This window comes from Chinchilla lanigera, unplaced genomic scaffold, assembly GCF_000276665.1.
Source record: "Chinchilla lanigera isolate Chin_1 unplaced genomic scaffold, ChiLan1.0 scaffold00051, whole genome shotgun sequence".
In the NCBI taxonomy this organism is placed as follows: domain Eukaryota; kingdom Metazoa; phylum Chordata; class Mammalia; order Rodentia; family Chinchillidae; genus Chinchilla; species Chinchilla lanigera.
The window spans coordinates 14,334,561-14,346,251 of record NW_004955452.1 but is presented as its reverse complement, the minus strand read 5'-3'; the positions used below and the strand labels follow the sequence as shown (position 1 = coordinate 14,346,251).

The 11,691-nt window shown below is 49.3% G+C and overlaps 1 protein-coding gene across 3 annotated transcripts in view; it reads left to right on the top strand.

Annotated features, from left to right (window-relative positions):
- The first annotated feature begins 958 nt into the window (after window positions 1–958).
- Stk40 (serine/threonine kinase 40) overlaps window positions 959–11,691 on the top strand; it is a 46,535-nt gene continuing 35,802 nt past the window's right edge. The window contains exons 1-2 of one of the 3 annotated variants that reach the window (XM_005395185.2): window positions 959–1,164; window positions 10,895–10,974. The gene's annotated coding sequence lies outside the window, so the exon portion shown is untranslated. The remainder of the gene's footprint in view (window positions 1,165–10,894; window positions 10,975–11,691) is intronic. The other 2 variants (XR_001236041.1, XM_005395186.2) reach the window with 2 other exon arrangements.

The window sequence follows — 11,691 nt, the reverse complement described above, 5'->3', positions numbered from 1 at the left end:
CGTAAGTGGCTGGCCACACACCCTAAAACGCAGCAGTGCACACAGGCTTGGACACGTGTGCCTACACATGGATACAGAATGACCAGGGGACAGCTGGAAAGGCAGCTGAGAGTTAAAGTCACAAGCAGCAAGCATCCCTGCTCATTTCTTAGAGACAAAGGACTCAGGCTATGGCCGCCAGTGCTGCTGCCACTGAGCCCTTCTAGCTGCTTCTGCATGCCAGGGGAGGGAAGTCAGGCTCCCAGAGGCCCCCCTGTGATTCACCAGCCTGATGCAATCCCTTTAAAGGGCTCATCTGCTGGTGCAAGAAGCTGATTCATGGAGGGCGTGGCTGCTGGAGGAGGAGAAAGGGATTGAAACTGTGGCAGGAGGGACTTGGTTAGGTGACTGGAATCGTCACTAGGAACTGTTTCCTGTAAACCTCCCTGGTCAGGACTACGAGGATCTCCAAGTTGAAGCTGGCCATCTCAGGGTTTCTAAAGGGCCTAGAGAGGGCAATGAATTATCAGCGTTATGACAGGAATTCCTGTCTTTTATTGAGCCTAACTGCAGAGCTTCCCGCACAGAGTTCCAGACTCCAAGAAATAGGCATCGAGGAAGTATCGCTTTTCTTATAAATAAACGATAGTTGGCTGATTTCCAGCCGCTGGAGAGTTTAACCCCAGCAGGTAGAGTTGTACTGCCCGCGAGGTTCTGGGGCGTCAAGGTGGGGCGGTGCCTCCGTCCCAGCCTCATGGCAGACATCGATTAACGGTAAGTACCGCCCCCAGAAGTCTCGGTCTCCAATAGTTTTATAGTTTACGGCCCAGGCCCCATTTTGAACCAATCAGCAGTCTGATTCTGGCCTCTTGCCTGAAGGCTTCCGCCCATCGTCAAGATGGCGACCCAATCCGAGTGCTGTGGGGCCTCAGACGCACGAGGGGCGTGTCTGGGACGGGGCGGTGCTGCGGCCGGGCGGGGGGCGGTGCGTCACTTCCCTTGTCAGGTGGCGGCGCCGCAGCCATGGAGGGAGGCGGCGGCGGCGGCTCGGGTGGCTACGCTGGGAGGCGGCGGTAAGCGGCTCCCACGCCCCCGGCCCGGCCCCGGCCTCCCGGGACGGAGCGCCGAGCAGCCCCGAGTACGGGCTGCGGACTATGGGCGAACAGCGCTGACCACCTGGGGAAGGTGAGACCAGGGGTCTCAGCACAGAGCCGGGCGGGCGCTGCGGGTTGGTGGGGCGGGCCTCAGTGCCCGTGGCGGTGGGACCAGGGTGACAGAAATCACAACAGCGAATGTCCCTTCCTCCGCTGGGGTCTGTCCTTCGCCGGCGACAGGGCCGCGGGAGACTGAGTACCCGTCACAGCGCTTACTTTAATGGGCACTACCGGCCCTTCTCGGAGCTACTCACAGCAAGTGAAGCAGCCGGCATTTAAACCTAGCCAGGCTTTCCCAAAGAGACGCCCTCTGTCTCTCCCTGCTTCCCCCTGATCTCGAGAGTGACTCGAAAGTTAGCATGAATCCCCATGAAGTGTCATCCAGGGCTTCCTCCTGGAGCCTTTACTGGTTGGCACCGGCCCCATGGCTACTGGGGAATTTCGCGTCCTGTGCGGCGTTCAGGTGAGAGAGCTACCTGCTTGCCAGGTCCGCGTTTGGCTGGTCTTCTCCAAGGGGCGACCTTGCTTTGGTTAGTGTTTCACCTGCCATCCCCAGTCAGGCCCGCCCATTCCCACGCCACTTGGCCCCACCTTTCAGCCAGTAGGTCTGAGCATTGGGACTCCTCGTGGTGTGTTCTCTGCCCACCCACACTCCCCAGGTTTGTTGCCCTTTTGTTGGCGGAAGGAAGAGATGACAATCGGCGTTCTGTAGCAGAATAGACTTTGCTCTGTTTTAAGTCACTGGAGGAAACCAGTTGGCTTTGCTTAGTTTGGAGAACCCTGGGGAAGAGGGGTAGTCATCCTGGGCTGGGCTCCTTTCCCTGTTGGCTGAATTGTTTTGCATGAGATAAGGAAGAGGAGAACGTGTAATTGTAAGGACCAGAGAATCCTTATTTGTAAGCTCTCCAGCTCTCCTTACTGACCTTGCTATGCCAGCTGTTTGTGGATTAGATCTAGACAGCCTAAAGATAGCCTTGGGCCGGGGATATAGCTCAGTGGCACAGCCCCTGGCAAGCGGGAGGCCCAGAGTTCGATTCCTGGTACCACAAAAAGGTAAATAAATGAAGACAGCCTCATTCATTCATCCCTCACATAACAGGGTCTTTGCTTGTAAAGGCAGGTGCAATACATGGTATTATAGTGGCTAAGAGTAGGTGTTGGAAGCTGGTCCAGGTGGCACATGCTTGTAATCCCAGCACTCAGGAGGTTGAGGCAGGAAGATGGTTGTGAGTTCAAGGCTGGCCTGGCCTACATAGTGCATTCAAGGACACTCTGGACTACATAGTGAGAACCTGTCTGGAAAAACAAACAAACAAACAAACAAACAAAAAGAGTAGGTGTGAGAGCCAGACTTCCTGAGTTCAGCAGCTGTCTAGCTGTATGACCTTAGGCACTTTGCCTAACCTGTCTGTGCCTCATCTACAAAACAGTGATGATAATACAGAGTTACAAGAGAGTTAAAAAGTTAACAAACACATAAATATAGAACTTTCTACCGTGTATGAGTTAGCTATTCATGAGTTAGTAAGTGTTAGCTATTCCTATTTCAAAGAGCTTAATGGTCTGGTTAGGGAAGACTGGCCTGTAAACAAATAATTGAAATGTGATCTGAAAAAGCTAGTTAGTAGCAGACTGTAAAATCAGCTACCCATGAAGCTGAGGCAGGAGGATTTCACATTCCAGCTCTGAGTGAGGAGAGTTGTTACTGGGGTAGTACAGTAGATCTCTGCTGAGAAAGCAGTGCACCCAGGGACTAGCCCTCTGCATGAGTCTGGGCTCCTCAGCTTGGCAAAGAAATGCCTGGCGCATGGACCTTTCTCCTTCTGGGATTGTAGTTATGTAAGCTGCTGCCCCACTGAGGTGGGGCTGCCATCTCAGAAGTCCGGTTGTAAGGGCTGTTGCGTTTGCTCATTTGTGCCTTTAATTTGACTTTTGGTCAAGTTAGGGTGTAGTGGCTAAGAGCTGTTTGTGCCATCTGAGAGATGTGGGTTCTGATCCCAGCCCTACTGATCACTTACCTTATTCTCGCCATGCCCAGCTTTCTCATCTGTAAAACGGGGACAGTAAGAATAGTTCCCTGGTGAGTTGTGAGTATGAAGTGAGATGTTGCAGATTGAGTGTTTAGCACTCGCTAAAGAGTGAAAGCTTGATGTTGGCTTTTATTACAGCCTGCAGGAAAGAATTTCGAGGAATTAGTTGAAGCAATCCATAGCAACTAGAACTGTGTCCTGTTGAGCTGTCAGAACTGTCTTGAGGGATCACCAGATCACAGAATTTTATTGTATTCCTTTTGAAAAGGAAATCTGTGGGGAGTTTTCCCAGTAGGTATGGGAGCAATGCAGATGATTCAGTGAGACTTTCTAAAAGAACCCTTTTTCAAAATAGAAGTAAGACTGTAACAGAAAAAAAGAAAGAAACCCAGTATTTTAAAGTACACATGGGAGAAAATGTATTTAGAGTTCCTTTGTGTGAGTTTCTACAAGTGACCCTAGTCTGGTGCCTGAATTAGTACAATCATGAGGCATTATGAACATTGATATGTGTAGTGACTCAAAATACAGAAGCCCAAGTACATACACATCAGCTCCTAGTGCATCTGGCATGTGCTGGGTACTAGGGGAAAAAGAGAATGGAGAGGCAAACCTTGCCATGGAGGAGGTTGTGGCACGGCAGGGGTAGGCATATAACCCCGGGACATTTGCACAGAACTTGGTGAGCCTCTCCCAAAAGGCTTTGTAGCATGTGGTGGGAACCCAGCAAGTGGAGGGAGTGATTCACCTAGGGCATGAGGAGAACATTGAGGAAGAGCCTTAAAATTGGAACTGGATCTTGAGGAGTAGAGTTTTCTGGGGATCTACAAAGCATTCCAGGCAGGGGAACCAGTGTGGCACAGGTATGGTTGTGTGCCGGTATGTGTGGCACTTTAGGCACCCCAAAGGGTTCTAACACAGGGTGTGAAGGGACCTGACAGCAGCCCACACTGGAGAGGTAGACATGTACTATGTCAAGATGCTTGGACTGGGGCTGGGGATTTAGCTCAGCAGCAAAAGCGCCTGCCTGGCAAGCGCAAGGTCGTGAGTTCGGTTCCCGGTACCGGAGAAAAACCAAAAAACCAAAAAAAAAAAAAAAAAAAAAGAAAAAAAAAGATGCTTGGACTTTGTGTTTTGTTGGTGATGGGTATCTTAAGTACAGGAAACACAGCATCAGCCCTGCATCTTCCAAAGAGTGCTGTGAAGAATGGACTGAGGAGAAAGTGAGTGTAGGGTCTCTGTAGGAGGCTATTGCAGTGTAATCACATACAGTGAGAGCTGATGTGGTGTGGATTGGGACAGAGGTGGTTGTGTTGGGATAGAAGAGTAAAGATCAGAGCTGCCTGTGGGAGGGAATCAACTTTGACTCTGGGTGTGTGTGGGGGGAGGGTTTGTTTGGTTTTTTTGAGACAGGATCTTGCTGGGTAGTTCTGGCTACTTTTAAACTCACTGTGTAGCCCAGCTGGCCTTGAACTTGCTGCGATCCTCCTGCCTCAGCCTCTTAAGTACTGGGATTACAGGGGTCAGCCACCACACCCATTTTGGGAGTGTTTGGAAATGAAGGTTGAGAGAGAAGGAACTGGCAGGCCTATGGTTCTTGGCTTGGGTGACAGAGTGAATGACAGTGCAGAGATAAGGTGGCTCAGGGAGAAGGTATTAGCTGGTGGTTCTATTCAGTTAGGCCTAAGTTCACCCCCAAAGGAGAGAATCAATTGCAGAATCCTGTGGAATCCTGTCCTGCTTTGGTGCAGGCCTCCCTCAAGTGTTGGGTGGGTCAGCACCTGGGAGAAGGCAGCTTCCCCTCCTTTACATTTCCTCTTCCCAGGTATGATGAGGGTGGTGAACCGCCTCAAGTGGCAGAAACTCCAGGGTAGCCCTTCTGTCTGAGACAGCCACCCTCATTCAGCAAGCCTCAGCCCATGGGGCCTGAACAGCTGCAGAGCCTCATGACAGAAGTACCTGTATCAGCACCCCCTGGAGATGGATCTAGAAAGAGACCTTCAGATTGGATTTACGGCCTGATGCTGGGTCAGCAGATTCAACCCTGCTTCTTAGGAAGGAGAGGTATCTGCAGAGGCCATCTGGACTCATAACCCTCAGGGAACTAACCTAGTGCTTGTGTCCCGCTAAGTTCTGAGGGAGCTAGGAGCTGTCCCTGAAACAGATTGGGCCACAGAGAAGGGTGTACTGATGGACATGGCTTCCAACAGAACCTTTAGAATGTGGGAGATTGTCACAGGATTTGTCCTTGGGTTATGGTACACTGAAGATAGACGGAAAGTAGTCTGAAACCAGAGCATTTTTTCCTCCTCCACCTGCTCTGGTGACACACCAGCCCTGGAGGTGGCCCTGGGGCCCACAGCTGCTCCCACATATCTTCCCAGGCGCTGTAATGAGGAGCCAAGGGGGGCAAGGCGGGTATTGCTTGTTGTGGTTTACTTACTGTCTTAGAGATGATTCTGTTTTGGCACGTGCACATGCCTGTCTGGGTCATTTTGGCTACACTGTGTCCCTTCTCGAGCATAATTTATTAGATAAGCTCTCTGCTGATGATAAACACAGGTTATTTTCTGACTTTTGCTCCTGAAAGCTGAAGTGACTTTCTTTGTACCTATGATTTTGCCCACCTGAGATGTTAACGGGATAAATTCCCAGAAGAGGTGTTGCTGCCTCAGAGTATTTCTTTTTTAGAAGAATTTCTGGGCCCTCTTTTAATAAACTGGAGCAGCCTTACCCCCACCACCTTCAAGCACATCTCTTCCTGGGTGGAGTAGATAGCAGCAGCCAGTAGTGGTCATTCTGTCTCAGCTGTGGCATCTGTCTGACTGTGAGTTCTGGCTCCACAGGGCTAGCTGCCTCTAGGCTTGGTGATTTCAAAGAAACCAATTGTTGGGAAGCACCAGAGGTGCAAAACCAAGAAGGGCTCCTGTCATTTGGAATGAAGCTGTCCCCTCTAAAAGTGTTTACAGACCACCATCTACCTGACAAGAGAGATAGAGGATCTTCTGCCTTTAGGAAGTCTGTGGACCAGGGAAGAAAGAGAGAACAGGCTGTGTCATTGGGATGGGGATTGGCAGGAGGACTACCTACCTGCCATTCATCTCTGAGTTTGGAGCAGAGGTGCTGTGAAATGTGTTAAGGGGACAGCAGTGCTTAAAGTTTAGTTCGTCTACTTCGGAAACCTTGGCAGTGATATAAGCTGACATTCTGTAGGGTCTTTGGACCCTCGTCTTGGCATCTGCCAGCTCTGGAGAGCAAGAACTACTTTTACAGTAAGTATGGCACTTCTGGCATTACCGGGTTTTTGGAGTAAGACTCAGAGTATGTTCTCTTCTGACTCTTTTGAGGTGTTTCCTCCTAAAGAAACAGGAAAGAAAACAGCAAAAAAGAACTATCTCTACCACCGTCTGGTCCTTTGTGTAGTGCTCTGCAGTATGGTATTGGCTGGTCTCTGCTTTACAGCCAGGCTCAGAGGGGTTAAGGAGCCTTCCCCGCTTACATAGCCAGTGAGGATGGAGCTGGGACTTCCAGCCCTCATTTGTGTAACTCTAGAACCCCTGCTATCCCCTTCCTCAATCCTGGCCAGGCTCTGGCCCCAGTCCACACGGCATTTTGGATTCAAAGCCATAGAGCCAGAGGAGACCTTGATAAACCTGAGCCAGTGCCTTTGTCAGAAGAATGGAATCATCACTACCTGGATACAGGTTCTTCCCCCTCCTGCCTTGTGGGATAAGGAACCTTTAAATCACATTACTCACCAGTTAAGGGCCAAGGCTCAAGTCACACCTGGCTTTAGAACACAGCTCTGACACTTGTTGCCTGAGTAACCTTGAACAAATTCTAACAACAGTTTCCTCTTCTGTAATATGGGCATGACAATATCTGCATATAAACTAGTAATTACTAGTTTAATCACCAGGTGTTGTTGTTTAGGCTCATGCCTGGCATGTCATAGGGACCCCAGGACCAGTTCTTGTGAGGCCCCTATGATGTCTTTGCTAGCAGGTCTGTGGGTATCCCCAAAGAAGTTTCCTGAGACAGCTTTCAGCCCTTATGTATGCCAGTTAGCAAGCAGGAAAATCCTTCTAGATATGCTGGGAAGCTGCCTGGAAGAGCTGAATCAGCTTGCCAAGAGTGTTGGCCTTGGCTTTTCCCCCAGCAGTGCCCTGATGCACCCTCGCACTGGTACACAGGCTCACACATCTGGGGCACTTAGCTCATACCTGCTCCCCTGCCATACCCTCTGAAGTCTGTCTTCTCTCAGGCCCAGCCTTCCCTCATTCCACGGTGCTTAACTATTCTAGTGGGTTCAGAAAATCTCTAGATTTTCAAAAAGTAATATTATAGCCTATGGAAAGTAGTCAAATAATACAGAATATACAGTAAAACTCTCCCTTTCCTTCTTGGGTCCTTAGTTCTATTTCATTTCTTCTAGAGATTTCCTATTCATACTTTTAAAAGTGTATAGTCTTTTTTTTTAAGTCAAAATAGGATAATATTATATGTATAGGACTGTAGTTTGCTTTTCTTGGATGACATAGACCTCTTTCTCAGCAGGTTTGGGTGTAGTCTAAAAGGCTGCATAGTATCACAATAGACAGAAAATAATTAATTAACCAGTCCTTTCTTAGTGGACATTTAGATTGTTTCATTTTCTGGGGTGTGTGGGTGTTTTGATTTTTGTGGTTTCATTTTTTGCTGCTATGCAAGGTTCCGCAAGGACCCTTGTTGAACCCATTTCTTTTTGTGAATTTATTTGACCATCTTTGGAGGGTAAATCCCCAGAATTGGAATTGCTAAGCTGGAGGCATGTGCATTTTCCTTTTCAGTGCTGGTGGTGGTTTCATGCTTTTTTTTCTGCAGAGCTCCTGGGCCTGTGGAGGGTCTATGGTGGAGAAGCTCCCTCTTGAGATGTATACTTGAGCAGACCAGTGATGAATATCTTCTCACTGGTGCATGGACAGAGTGTCTAGATTCCTGGCCTTCAACCGGCCCTGAGGCCTCTCAGTGGCTCAGAGCAGGGGGATCTTCATGAGCTAGATGGCAGGTTGAGGGGACCTGCACCATGCCTGCCATTTGTCTCACACTTGTGCTGGGCAGCCTCTTGCCCTTCTGAATAGCCACAGCCAGCAGCATTCATAAAACTTCACAAAGGGAACTGTATCATTTACTGTATCGTCAAAGTTGTGAAATTTAAGTTTTTATAGAGGCAGTTAAAGAAAAATTATTTGTTGGCCCTGTTCCAAATTGCCTTTTTTACAGCATGAATGTAGTGATTTTTGCATTGAAAACAGTGTAGAGAATTGCATGCACCTGGACCCATCCTGGGCTTTCCTGTGTCACTCTAGAAATCTGAAACAGAAGGAAACATAGCATTTATCTAGTGCCTCCTACATGCTGGCTTGCACAGTCCTTGGAAGAATCCTTCTCAGTGGCAGTGCTGTCCCTCGTCTCTGAGGAGGCTGTAAACATGTATCCAGGTCACACAGTAGACAGAAGGTGGCTCTCACACTTAACCAGTCTTTCTTCAGTGTCTTGGTGCTTTCTCCTTGCCTGATTTGGGCTGTCGTGGGTGGCAAGACTTGAACTCCACATGCGACTCCATGGCAAGCCTTGTTCCCAGGCTGAGTCACCACACAGCAGTAACTGATGTTTTGAACTGAGGGGCCCCTGAGTCACATGCTCATGCCAGGATCTCCCTTGTTGCAATCTTCTCTTCTAGCCTAAGTGAGCTGGAGCAGGCTGGCATGACAGGGGAGAGCTGTCAGTGACTCTCTCTGCTATCCCTGCACGTGACAGAAGGTCCCCTGCAGAGCCAAGTGCCACCATAAATGTCTCCCAAGCCAGTGTGCTTCGCTGCTTCTCCAGACTGCATTTCTGGAATCCTGGAGGATACCAGGCCATCTCAGCCCAAGAAAGAGCTATTAAGTCTGTCCCTTCCTTCTCTGACACCCACACCCTGTGACAGATTATTTGTTGTCACATCAGCTGTTTCCGGAGACAGGGAGGGGGTGCTGAGCTTGTGGCAGGTCTGGCATTGCTGCCCTGGATCTTGTTTTCAGAAACCGTGAGATTGCTTGCTGGTGAAGCTCTTTGCCCCAGGAGCAACCAGACTGCTTTACCATTCACAGGACCTGCGTTTCTCACTCCATTGATCTATTTACCAGAGGAACCTACAGAGAGTTTCTGTTCCCGTCTGTCTGTGTAGCCCCAAGGCTTTTTTCCAGAACTGCTCTTGGACACATCCCATGCTCTACACCCATCAAAGAGGCCACAGCGGAACCCAGTGAGGACTTCATCAGGACAGTGAAGAGGGACATCAGTGACTACACAGTTCCCTTGTGTGAGACTAATCATGAATCCTGTGTCCTAGTGCTGGATCCCTGAGCTGCAAACATTTAGGCCACTCCTGGACCCCAGGCCTGCTGTGCTTAGTATGCAGGAGTCCTGCTGAGGAAAGGCAGTAGCAGAGGATGGTCTGGTGCGGATGTGCTGGGGAGCAGGCTGGGCATAGGGCCCTCTTTCTGAGCACCCCTCCCACTTCCCACTGGCTGAGTCACTTCCTTTCTGGCTGCTGCAGGTATTCTCCCACAGGCCCAGAGCTGGGCAGCTTTGGGGGGTGGGGCACACCCTGTGCACAAAGAGAACTCCAATTAGAAGCAGCCTGTTCACCCCAAGCCCCCAAGGCAATGAAACACAGTGTTTAAAGAATGATGTGGTGTTATTATGTATTCTTGACAAATTGTGGCTACGCATATTCTGCATTTTAAAAATAAGCAAAATCATCATTCTGTTTAGGAACCATGAAGGTGACAGCACATACATGAACCTGTGCCATCAGGGAGTACTGGCTTAAGGCAAAGGATTACTAATCCTTCTTCCTGTGCCTCCCCATCCCCTTAGCATCCATCCTATGCACAAAGCAAATGACATTCAGTGGCTCCTTCAGTCTCCAGGGAGAGGTTTGGGCCTCCTTGAGCAGTGGCTCTCCTTCAGACGCTGGAAAAGTCCTGAAACAGGCTTGCTCCAGCCAAGCTAGCAGTAGAAGAGAACAGGCCTCAGGGAGCCTCCTGTCTTCAGGCTTTGGTTTCTCAGTAGTAAAATGGGAGGACAGAGGGCTGAGGATGTAGCTCAGAGATACAGCAAGCACTTGCCTAGCTTGTGTGCAGCCCTTCGTTCGATCCCCAGCACTATACATGGACAAAAGGGAGAAAGTTGTGAGAATTAAAGAATCTGGGAAACCCCAAGCATGGTTCCCGTAAGTAGGAAATACCCATCAGATGAAAGTTTAAAAGATTATATGCCGGCATGGTGCACTGGCACATGCATGAAATCCCAGCTACTCAGAAGGCTGAGGCAGAGGATGGAAAGTTGAAGGCCAGCAAGACCCTGTCTTAAAGGTTATATGCCTGGAAAGACTTGGCCACCAGGAAGCCACCTCTGCACAGAGCAGGGAACCGTCACTTCTTGCCCAGAAGACTTCAAAACACCATCAGCTATGGGATCATCTGATCCTTTAACTGTCCTATGAATGAAGGAGCAAGTATTGCCATCCCTGTTTTACAGATGAGGAAACTGAGGCCCACAAAAGGTGAATGACTAGTATAGGGTCAAAAGGAGTGATGGCAGCTGAGACTCAAACCTGATTCACATGACCCTAAATTGATCTTCCCCAACTGGCAGCAGGCTAACTGGTCCACGGTTTGAAATGCTTGGTTTTGTGAGCTACAGATTCCTCTGGTTTCCTGAGTTGATTGTGGATGGAGAAGAGGTGTGAGGGAAGTTCGTGGCCCTGGCAAAAGCACCTGCATGTGAGTATTGAGGTGCAGTGGGGTTAGCTTCCAGAGTATTTGCCTGCAGATGGGTGGGGGTTGCTGCCTGTTGCCTGGGAGGAGAAAGGCTCAGTAACTCAGCCTGTGACCCCTACCCTTTTCTCCAAAGACCCCTCTCAGGAGCCCTGCAGTTCCTCCTCTAGGTACAAGCATGGCCCTCCTTCCTCTCTGCTCACTTATAGCTCCCTGGTTCCAGAAGAATGATGGTGTAGGAAATGAAGAGGCCAACAACCAGGCCAACTTCAGGTGGCATGGGGACAGTTGAGGAAGCAGTGTGGTCACATAGGAGGAATGTAGGCTTCAGTGAAAGGGAACTGTGTTTACATTCCAGCTTTTTAATAGCTAGCCAGGTACAGTAACTTTAGGCAGTCCTCAGTGTGTCTGAATTCTCAATTTCTTTTTCTAGAAAATGTTGTTTTTGTGTTTCAGAATGGAAAATCAGTTATAACTATGTATTTGCAAATGCTTTATAAACTATAAAGTGCATGAATTAAGATAGTTAATGTCAAAATGTGGCCCTCCCATGTGGATTCTGCATCTGAAGTTCACCATCTAGAGAGGGCACAGAGCCGGGTGTGGTGGCACATGCCTGTAATCCCAGCACTTGGGAGGCTAAGGCAGGAGGATCGTTGCGAGTTCAAGGCCAGCCTGAACTGCACAGCGAGACCCTGTCTCAAAAAGACAAAAAAAAAAAAA